Source organism: Sminthopsis crassicaudata, chromosome 1 (genome assembly GCF_048593235.1).
Source record: "Sminthopsis crassicaudata isolate SCR6 chromosome 1, ASM4859323v1, whole genome shotgun sequence".
Classification (NCBI taxonomy): Eukaryota; Metazoa; Chordata; class Mammalia; order Dasyuromorphia; family Dasyuridae; genus Sminthopsis; species Sminthopsis crassicaudata.
Genome location: NC_133617.1, coordinates 667,936,910 through 667,946,708, shown reverse-complemented (window position 1 = coordinate 667,946,708; position 9,799 = coordinate 667,936,910).

Here is a 9,799-nt window from a genome sequence, read left to right as displayed (position 1 = left end):
AGAACCTTTCCTTTTAAAAATATTTTCCCAATTTGTTACTTCCCTTCTAATCTTGTTTGCATTAGTATTGTTTGTATAGAAACTTTTTAGTTTGATGTAATCAAAATCTTCTATTTTGTGATCAATAATGATCTCTAGTTCTCCTCTGGTCATAAATTCCTTCCTCCTCCACAGGTCTGAGAGGTAGACTATCCTCTGTTCCTCTAATCTATTTATTATCTCCCTCTTTATGCCTAAATCATGGACCCATTTTGATCTTATCTTGGTATATGGTGTTAAGTGTGGATCCATATCTAATTTCTGCCATACTAATTTCCAGTTTTCCCAACAGTTTTTTCCAAATAATGAATTTTTATCCCTAATGTTGGTATCTTTGGGTTTGTCAAAGATTAGATTGCTATAGATGTACCATTTTTTGTCCTTTGCATCTAATCTGTTCCACTGATCTACCATTCTATTTCTTAGCCAGTACCAAATGGTTTTGGTGACTGCTGCTATATAATATAGCTTTAGATCAGGTACACTTAGACCACCTTCCTCTGAGTTTTTTTTCATTAGTTCCCTTGCAATTCTCGACCTTTTATTCTTCCATATGAATTTTGTTGTTATTTTTTCTAGGTCATTAAAATAATTTCTGGGGAGTCTGATTGGTATAGCACTAAATAAATAGATTAGTTTGGGGAGTATTGTCATCTTTATTATATTCGCTCGGCCTATCCAAGAGCACTGAATGTCTTTCCAATTATTTAAATCTGACTTTATTTTTGTGGCAAGTGTTTTGTAATTTTTCTCATATAATTCCTGACTATTCTTTGGTAGATGGATTCCCAAATACTTTATACTCTCAACATTTGTTTGGAATGGAATTTCTCTTTGTATCTCTTGCTGTTGCATTTTGTTGGTGATATATAAGAATGCTGAGGATTTATGTGGATTTATTTTGTATCCTGCCACTTTGCTAAAATTTTGAATTATTTCTAATAGATTTTTAGCAGAGTCTTTGGGGTTCTCTAAGTATACCATCATGTCATCTGCAAAGAGTGATATTTTGGTTTCCTCATTTCCTACTCTAATTCCTTGAATCTCTTTCTCGGCTCTTATTGCCGAGGCTAGCATTTCTAGTACTATATTGAATAGTAATGGTGATAGTGGGCAACCTTGTTTCACTCCTGATCTTACTGGGAAAGGTTGCAGTTTATTTCTATTGCATATTATGCTTACTGACGGTCTTAAATATATGCTCCTGATTATTCTAAGGAATAGTCCATTTATTCCTGTACTCTCAAGCGTTTTTAGTAGGAATGGATGTTGTATTTTATCAAATGCTTTTTCTGCATCTATTAAGATGATCATATGGTTTTTATTAATTTGATTATTAATATGGTCAATTATATTAATAGTTTTCCTAATATTAAACCATCCCTGCATTCCTGGAATAAATCCTACTTGATCATAGTGTATTATCCTGGAGATGATTTTCTGAAGTCTTTTTGCTAATATCTTATTTAAGATTTTAGCATCAATATTCATTAAGGAAATTGGTCTATAATTTTCTTTCTCAGTTTTCGATCGACCTGGTTTAGGTATCAGTACCATGTCTGTGTCATAAAAGGAGTTTGGTAGGACTCCTTCATCCCCTTTTTTTCAAATAATTTATATAACATTGGGGCTAATTGTTCTTTAAATGTTTGGTAGAATTCACATGTGAATCCATCTGGTCCTGGGGATTTTTTCCTGGGGAGTTGATTAATAGCTTGTTCTATTTCTTTTTCTGAAATGGGACTATTTAAGCAATTTATCTCCTCCTCTGTTAATCTAGGGAGACTATATTTTTGGAGGAAGTCATCCATTTCACTTAATTATCAAATTTATTGGCATAAAGTTGGGCAAAGTAACTCCTTATTATTTCTCTAATTTCCTCTTCATTGGTGGAAAGATCCCCCTTTTCATTTGTAAGACTAACAATTTGATTTTCCTCTTTCTTTTTTCTGATCAGATTTACCAAAGGTTTATCTATTTTATTGGCTTTTTCATAAAACCAACTCTTGGTTTTATTTATTAATTCAATAGTTTTTTTACTTTCAATATTATTGATTTCTCCTTTTAATTTTTGTATTTCAAGTTTAATTTTTGGTTGGGGGTTGATCTGGTTTTTCTTGTGCAGCATGATAATTACAGAAATATGCTTAGAAGAATTGCACATTTTTAACATATATTGGATTACTAGCTGTCTGGGAGAGGGGTGAAGGGAAGGGAGGATAAAAATTTGGAACACAAAGATCTGCAAGGGGGAATGTTGAAAACTATCTATGAATGTGTTTTGAAATAAAAAAAATTAAATAAAATTAACCCCCTCCCCCAAAAAAATCCTGGGGAGGGGAAAGGATTGAGCATCTCTGGTTTTCATGTAGTGGAGGCCTAGAGAGTTTGTGTCATTCTAAGTCTTCCCTCTGTCTCTCCAGCCACCCCATGTGGATTCTCTTTGTACACAATTGTTTACATATTGTCTTCCTCATTAGACTTGGCAATCATGGTTGAGTGACTTGTTCAGGGTCACAGCTAGATATTATTAGCTATGATATCTGAGATATCTAAAGCCATATTTGAACTCAGATCCTCCTGAATCCAGGGTTGGTGGTCTATCCACTGCACCACCTAGCTGCCCCTATCTTTTTTCTTTAAATTCTCAGTACTTAGCACATTGACTGCTACACAGTAGGTATTTAATAAATGCTTGTTGACTGACCTCTCTTTTTGCCCTCACTATTTACAGAAAGCATTTTGCAAATTTTAAAGCACTTTAACATGTCAGACATATTTGTTACAGAGGTTTTGTTTTTTTTTTTTTTGCTTTTCAAGGGAAAGGGATAGATGATGAGATTTTCATTAACTAAAAGACTAAAAGAAATCAATTTATCACTCAAATAAAATCAAATTTATTTATCATCAATTGTGATGGACGTGACTCTTTTTAACAATGAGATGATCCAATAGACTTGTGATAATGCTGTCCACATTCAAAGAGAGAACTATGGAGACTAAATGTGGATCAAAGCCTAGTATTTTTCACTTTTTTTGTGATGGTGTTGTTTGCTTGTTTTTTTCCCTTTCTTATGCTTTTTTTCCTTTTGATTTGACTTTTTTTTTTTTGCTCAGCATGATAAATATGGAAATTTGTTTAGAAGAATAGAACAGTTTAACCTGTGTCAGATTCCTTGCTGTCTTGAGGGGGAAGAAGAAAAGGAGAAAAATTTGGAACACAAAGTTTTGCTAATGTGAATGTTGAAAACTATCTTTGCACATATTTGGAAAAATAAAATATCATTAAAATAAAAATAAAAATCTCAAAAATTTTATCATTACCATTATTATTTATACATTTGTCACTATCAGAACATTTGCAAACTCTTCTTAATTCTATGTTCTATGTCCAAAACATCTCTAGCATCACTACCCATGCTTCTTTTCCTATTAATATCACACTAGTTCAGCCTCATCATCACCCCAATATCACCAATTCCTTATATGGGCTATTATAATAACCCCCTAACTGCACTCCCTGCTTTTAGTTGCTCCCCCTCCAATACATCCTGCACACACAAACAATCAGGTTAAGTTTTCAGCTAGATAGCACAAGAGCTAGAGCACAAGACTTGGGAGTCAGGAAAACCTGAGTTTTAATCCTGCCTCAGACATTTATTACCCATATTATCCTGAGCAAATCACTTAATAACCCTGTGCCTCAGTTTACATCTGTAAAATGGGGAAAAATGCCTACTTCACAGAGTTGACTTGAGGATCAAACAAATTAACATGAAAATCACTTTTCTTAAAGCTCAATATAAACGCTAGCTGTTGTTATTCCTAAAACATTGCTTTTGTGCCTTTTGCTCAGAAATCTTTTCAAAATATATCATTCCAAGCCCTTTTATCATCTGGACTGATCCGGCCTGTCCAGGTACTTCTCCCCCTCTTCTCTCATCCCTACCCTCCACTCACCTCTTCCTTCTACCCACAACCTGCCAGACTCATTCTCACCTTTGCATCTTGGCTCTAGCAGTTCCCTCTTCCTCCCCATCCACATCCTCCCCATGCTCACTGACGTTAAATCTCTTTTAGAAAGCTTTCACAGATCATCCCAACCCTAGGATTCTACCTTTTCCTTAGCCTGTAGTTCTTAGAATTCTGACCCCATAGTCCATCCCAGAAGCACATATTGTCCTGGCTGGTTCTGTGACTACTTTATCTTCCCAAATAGAATGGGAGGCCTGTGAGAACAGACTTATTTTTTCTTTCTATCTCTTCTACAAGTATCACCCAGGAAAGATCCAAGACTCCCAAAAGACTCATGATGGAAAATGCTATCCACATCCAGAGAAAGAACTCTGGAGTCTGACTGCAGATTGAAGCATACATACTATTTTTACTTTTTTGGATATTTTTCTTTCTTGTGGGTTTCCCTTTTCTTCTAATTCTTCTTTCAAAACATGACTAATGTGGAAATATGTTTAACACGATTGTACATATATATCAGATTGCTTACTGCCTCAGGGAAGGAATAGGGAAGAAAGAGGAGAAAAATTTGGAACTCAAAATGTTACAAAAAAATGAATGTTGAAAATTATCGTTACATGTAATTGAAAAAAATATTGAGTGAAAAAAGAAAGATCTGCTGAAATCCTTTGCTTTCATAAGAAATTTCCATTCTTAGATTTTCTGAGCCCCTGGGGATGGTTTTGCCAGCCTCCTCAATGCCAATCAAATGATACTGACAATTATATGTGACTTGAGGGAAAGTCAGTTCCCCATGGGATTCTAATTTTTTTGTACCACACTTGTGATTTCATTAGTAGAGGGAATCCCTATTGAAATTCTGGATCTGTTTTGTAAATTATCATCTTAATGAGTTGTCTGGGGCACTTCATAATTAAGTCAGAAAGTGTCAGAGGCAAAAACTGAATCCAGAATTTCCCAATTCGGAGATATTTTCTCTTTCTCTCTCTCTGTCTCTTTCTCTCTCTCTCTCTCTCTCTCTCTCTCTCTCTCTCTCTCTCTCTCTCTCTCTCTCTCTCTTCTTTCTCTCTCTCTCTGTCTCTCTCTCCTTTCTCTCTCTTTCTCTCTCTCTCTCTCTGTCTCTCTCTCTCTGTCTCTCTGTCTCTCTGTCTCTCACTCTCTCAGTCTCTTTCTCTCTCTCTCTGTCTCTCTGTCTGTCTGTCTCTGTCTGTCTGTCTCTCTGCCTCTGTCTGTCTGTCTCTGTCTGTCTCTCTGTCTCTGTCTGTCTGTCTCTCTCTCTCTGTCTGTCTCTCTCTCTCTGTCTCTCTCTCTATCTCTCTCTCCACACACACACACACACACACACACACACACACACACACACACACACACATATATATATATACATATATATCTCCCTTACATATTTGTAGTGGTATTACTTATAAATATCACTTCTACAATAATTGCCCTATAATGTCATCAAACAGAAAATGATGCTTGAGAAAGCACTTCTAAGGTCTTCTAAAGAGAAATAAAAAAGCATTATTAAAGGAGGATGAGGATGGAAAAGCAGCTTTAGATTTGGTATGGAATCAGAGAAACCTTCTCACCTTGACTTGAGGGAGAGCTGAGATTTCACACTGACTATCTTCAGTTTAAAGGACAACAGAATGGGGTAATGTGTGTGTGGGGGGGGGGACAAACACATTACTGGGAAACAGGAGGTCTAGGTCATTAGTCCTAGCTCTGCCACTAAGTGTCTGACTTTGGGCAGGTCATTATATCACCCTGAGCCTCAGTCTCTTGGTCTATAAAATTAGGGAGTACCGATTTCCTAAGTTTTAGGATTCTTCTTAGCTCTGGCATTCCATGTTCTCTACTACTTCCTGAAGCTACCATCCTGTTCTTCTCCCAAGGTTTATTCTTCTCTAAAAATAAAGGAACATGAGCTCTAAGATCTCTTACAGAACCTAAAATCCCACGAATCCTTTCTGAGCTATTCTGCTTAAAGTCTTTTGTCTTTTTCTGAAATTTTCCTAGGTGAGATATATATTGTTTGGATAACTTTTGAGTATGGAATTTGGAAAATGTGTTAGTATGTCTATGAGACCATGAGAAGTGTTTCTGAAGATACTGGGACATTTCTTTAGGTTTAGGAATTTCATTTTTCAAGAATAAGCATTATGAATTCAAACATGACTCTTGGACATTGTCCCTGTCCCGGCTGTAGCTGGACACTAATGTGGTTGACGCACTGCTGCCTTCTAGTGGCCACAAAGAAGGGCAACAATTAATACAAAGAATTACAAAGGAAACTATATTTTGAAAGATACCAATGATTTAAAAAAAAAGTTCATGACAGAAGGCTTTGCAAGAGTCAATGCTGAAAAATTACCCATGAATATGTTTTGTAAATAAAAAGCTTTAATAAAAAAAGTCCTTGAAATGAGTGGATGCCCACCAATTGGGGAATGGCTGTATAAGTTATAGCATATAAAAATAATGGAATATTATTGTTTTATATAAAATGATGAGGCTGATTTTAGAAAAGATTTGCATGAACTGATGCTGAGTGAAGCAAGAACAACCAGGGAAACATTATACAGACCAACAACAAGATTGTGTGATGATCAACTGTGATAGACTTGGTTCTTCTCTGCAATTCAGTGATGCAAGGCAATTCCAAAAAACTTTGGTTGGAAAGTGCCATCTGCATCCAGTGAGAACTAAGGAGACTGAATGTAGATCAGCATATACTAATTTCATCTTTTTTCTTCTGTTTTTCTTGTGATTTTTTTTTCCTTTTGTTCTGATTTTTCTCTTCCAACATGATTCATAGGGAAATATGTAAAAAAATAAATGTGTATAACCTAAAAAAAAGTTAAATTAAATAAATAAGTTAATGAACAGCAGATTGAGAACCCTCAGATTCTAATCTAACCCTCTAGCCTCTGAGGACCTACAAAGACCAGCATTCAAGACCACCAGTACACAGTTCTCATTGTTAAGCTCTTCCTTATTCTCAGCTGAAATCTATCTCCCTGCAACTTTTCTCCATCTTTGCCTTCCAAATGAAGATATAGTTCTAAAGTCCCTGCCATTTCTTTTGTCTGTGATTATTTCACAAGAGTATGCAGAGAAAAGGAATGAAGCTAACAGGGATGATGGAAGCTGAGAAGAGTCAAGAACTAGAAGATCCCAGTATTTGAAGGGACCCATCAGCCAGTAATCATATATTAAGTGCCTAATATGTAGCAGGCACTTTGCTAAATGTTTATTATTCAAAAAAAGGCCAAAAAAGGGCTCTGTCTTCATTAAGCTCACATTCTATGCAAACAGCAGGGACACTCAAAACATATACAGAAGGCACTAGCATCAAAGGGGACGTGGGAAAGACTCTTCAAGAAAGTAGGATTTTAGCTAAAACCTGAAGTCAGGGAAACCAGGAAGTGGAGATCATAGAAGACTGAACCAGGTGTTGGAGAGGAGGGGACAAATCTGCTCCCTCAGACCCATGACAACCCCAAGGAAATGGTTCTGGTCCTGCAGCAGTCTCCCAGGTCAGTCCTAGGTTTCTAAGTTCATTTTACCAGGAAAAGCTCTCTAATGCTCACTCTCGTTTCTCTTGTCTCTGTTTCTGTCTGTCTCTGTTTTTCTCTCTCACCTTCCCTTTCTCTCTCTCATCTTATCTTTCTCTGCACACACACACATATACACATATTATATATACACATGTCATATATGTCACATGTCATATATATATACATATGTACACATGCACAATAGGTGATAAGTGATTCCTTGGAAGCTCCCCTCTACCCTTAAATAGAAACAAGCAAAGGAAAGCAGGCACCAATTCAGTTCAATGAACATTTGTTAAGCAATGGTTTGGTTTGGGGATGGGGTGAGAAAGTGTGCTGTTTGGGGGAATAAAAAGATGAGTAATAGTTCTTGCCCTCAGGGAGCTTACCATCTTCTTAGTAGTTGGTGGTTGTCCTTTGTTCTCAAAGAGGAACAAAAGGATATCCTTCAGGTAGAGGCAAGTGACCTTAACATTCAGTGTAAACTTCAAGGACCTGGAATGGGACGACCTAGGATAGGGTCTGGTTCAGGTAACAGTTGGACATTTCCCCAGCTATCAGAAATGTTACTGCCTTTCATCCCAAAAATTAGAGTTAACTAGGACCTTATGATCCAATTCGCTGCTGTGACTTTACCGATGAGAAAAGTGATTCTTCAAGGTTATCTGTATTCCCCAAAGCCACAAGGTATATAGCAGAGCAGGGATTCCAACAAGTTCTCTAACATTGACTTAAAAGTTAGGATCTTGAATAGGAGGACCTGAGTTTCAGTTCCCTGTGGCTATTATTTATATGGCCTTGGGCAAATCATTAACTCTCCATTTCATCATGTGTAAATAAGAAGCGGGCTGGACTGGAGAAGAAAATTTTGGGTCTGACTAGCCTTCTCATACGGTCCATGGAGTTTTCTTGGCAAAGATGCTGAGGTGGTTTGCCATTTCCTCCTTCTCTAAGGAATCCTTGGATCCTTTAGTCAGGCAACCAGGTAGTCACAAGCTACCTGTGATAAGATACTGTGGCTAATAGAGAGCTGGTCTCCAAACTTTGTTCACTGACTGACTTTGTGATCCTAAGTAATTCAATCTCTCAGTGCTCTAAAAGCTCTAAGACTAATGTTGGCAGAGATTTTCCCCATCTAGAAGTCCCCCAGCCTGTGACCTAATCTATCTCTGAGGGCCTTTGAGTTCTAAAATGTTGAGATGCTGTGATTCCTCTTGGAATCTTGGGTCTTGGAGGTTACACAATCTGAAGCACTTTACAGATGATCTATAGTCAAGCAAGGATGGGGAATTCTATTGTCACCAATCAGTCAAGGATCTTGATTTCTATCTTTATTCCCCTTTTCCAGACACCCTCAACCCTGATTACAGGCTGAACCCTTCCTAAACCTAGCCTTTTTTTTTTTTTTACAGATTATCCCCTTAACCCATGAAGCATTTCCTAAAGCAATCTTACTTTGGATCTAGATTGTTTCTTGTGCATTAATAGTAGCTATATATTGTGCATTGTTTTATTCTCTCTCCCCCACTCCATACTTTGAATTCAATCTCAATTTACCCTAATTTTCAAACATAATATTATTTCCAAGGTCTCCTCCAACATCTGGAATTCTGTGAAGTACAGGTAAAGCACGGGTAACCAAACAGGAAAACAAATACATCTCCAAAGATCTAGGACCAAACTATACCCAGCTTTCCTTCCAGAACACGTATTTTAAGATAAATGGTCATTTCCCTTCACATTTCCTATCATACCTACTTCAGCAGTTAGTTCCTCCTCACTGATGAAAATATATGGTCCAGAGCAGCAGCTCCCCTCATTGGACTTTCCATTTCTTGAGGAAAAAATTACAATGGCTAAAATTTAGCCTTTAATTCTAAAACAGACATTCATACCATAGTGGCAGTGCTGTGATACAAGGATGCACTCAGGCAATGGACAGTGAGCTGTAGAAGCTGTTTGCCTCAACCTGCCAGGCAATGATGCTTTGCTTTCAGTCAGCCTCTCAGTCTTTCCAACTCCTCTTTTGCTGATAGTATGGCAGTGATTACATTCTCATAAGAATGACCTTTAAAGTCAGAAAAGCAGAACAAAATGCCTGACAGGGAAAGAAAACCCCTACTTCTGCTTTCCACAAGCTGCTCGAGTTCCACTGAAAGGTTCCCTAGCAATAAGAGCTTTCCAAAAGAATGGCAATGGATGGTATGATTTGGTATTTTGTA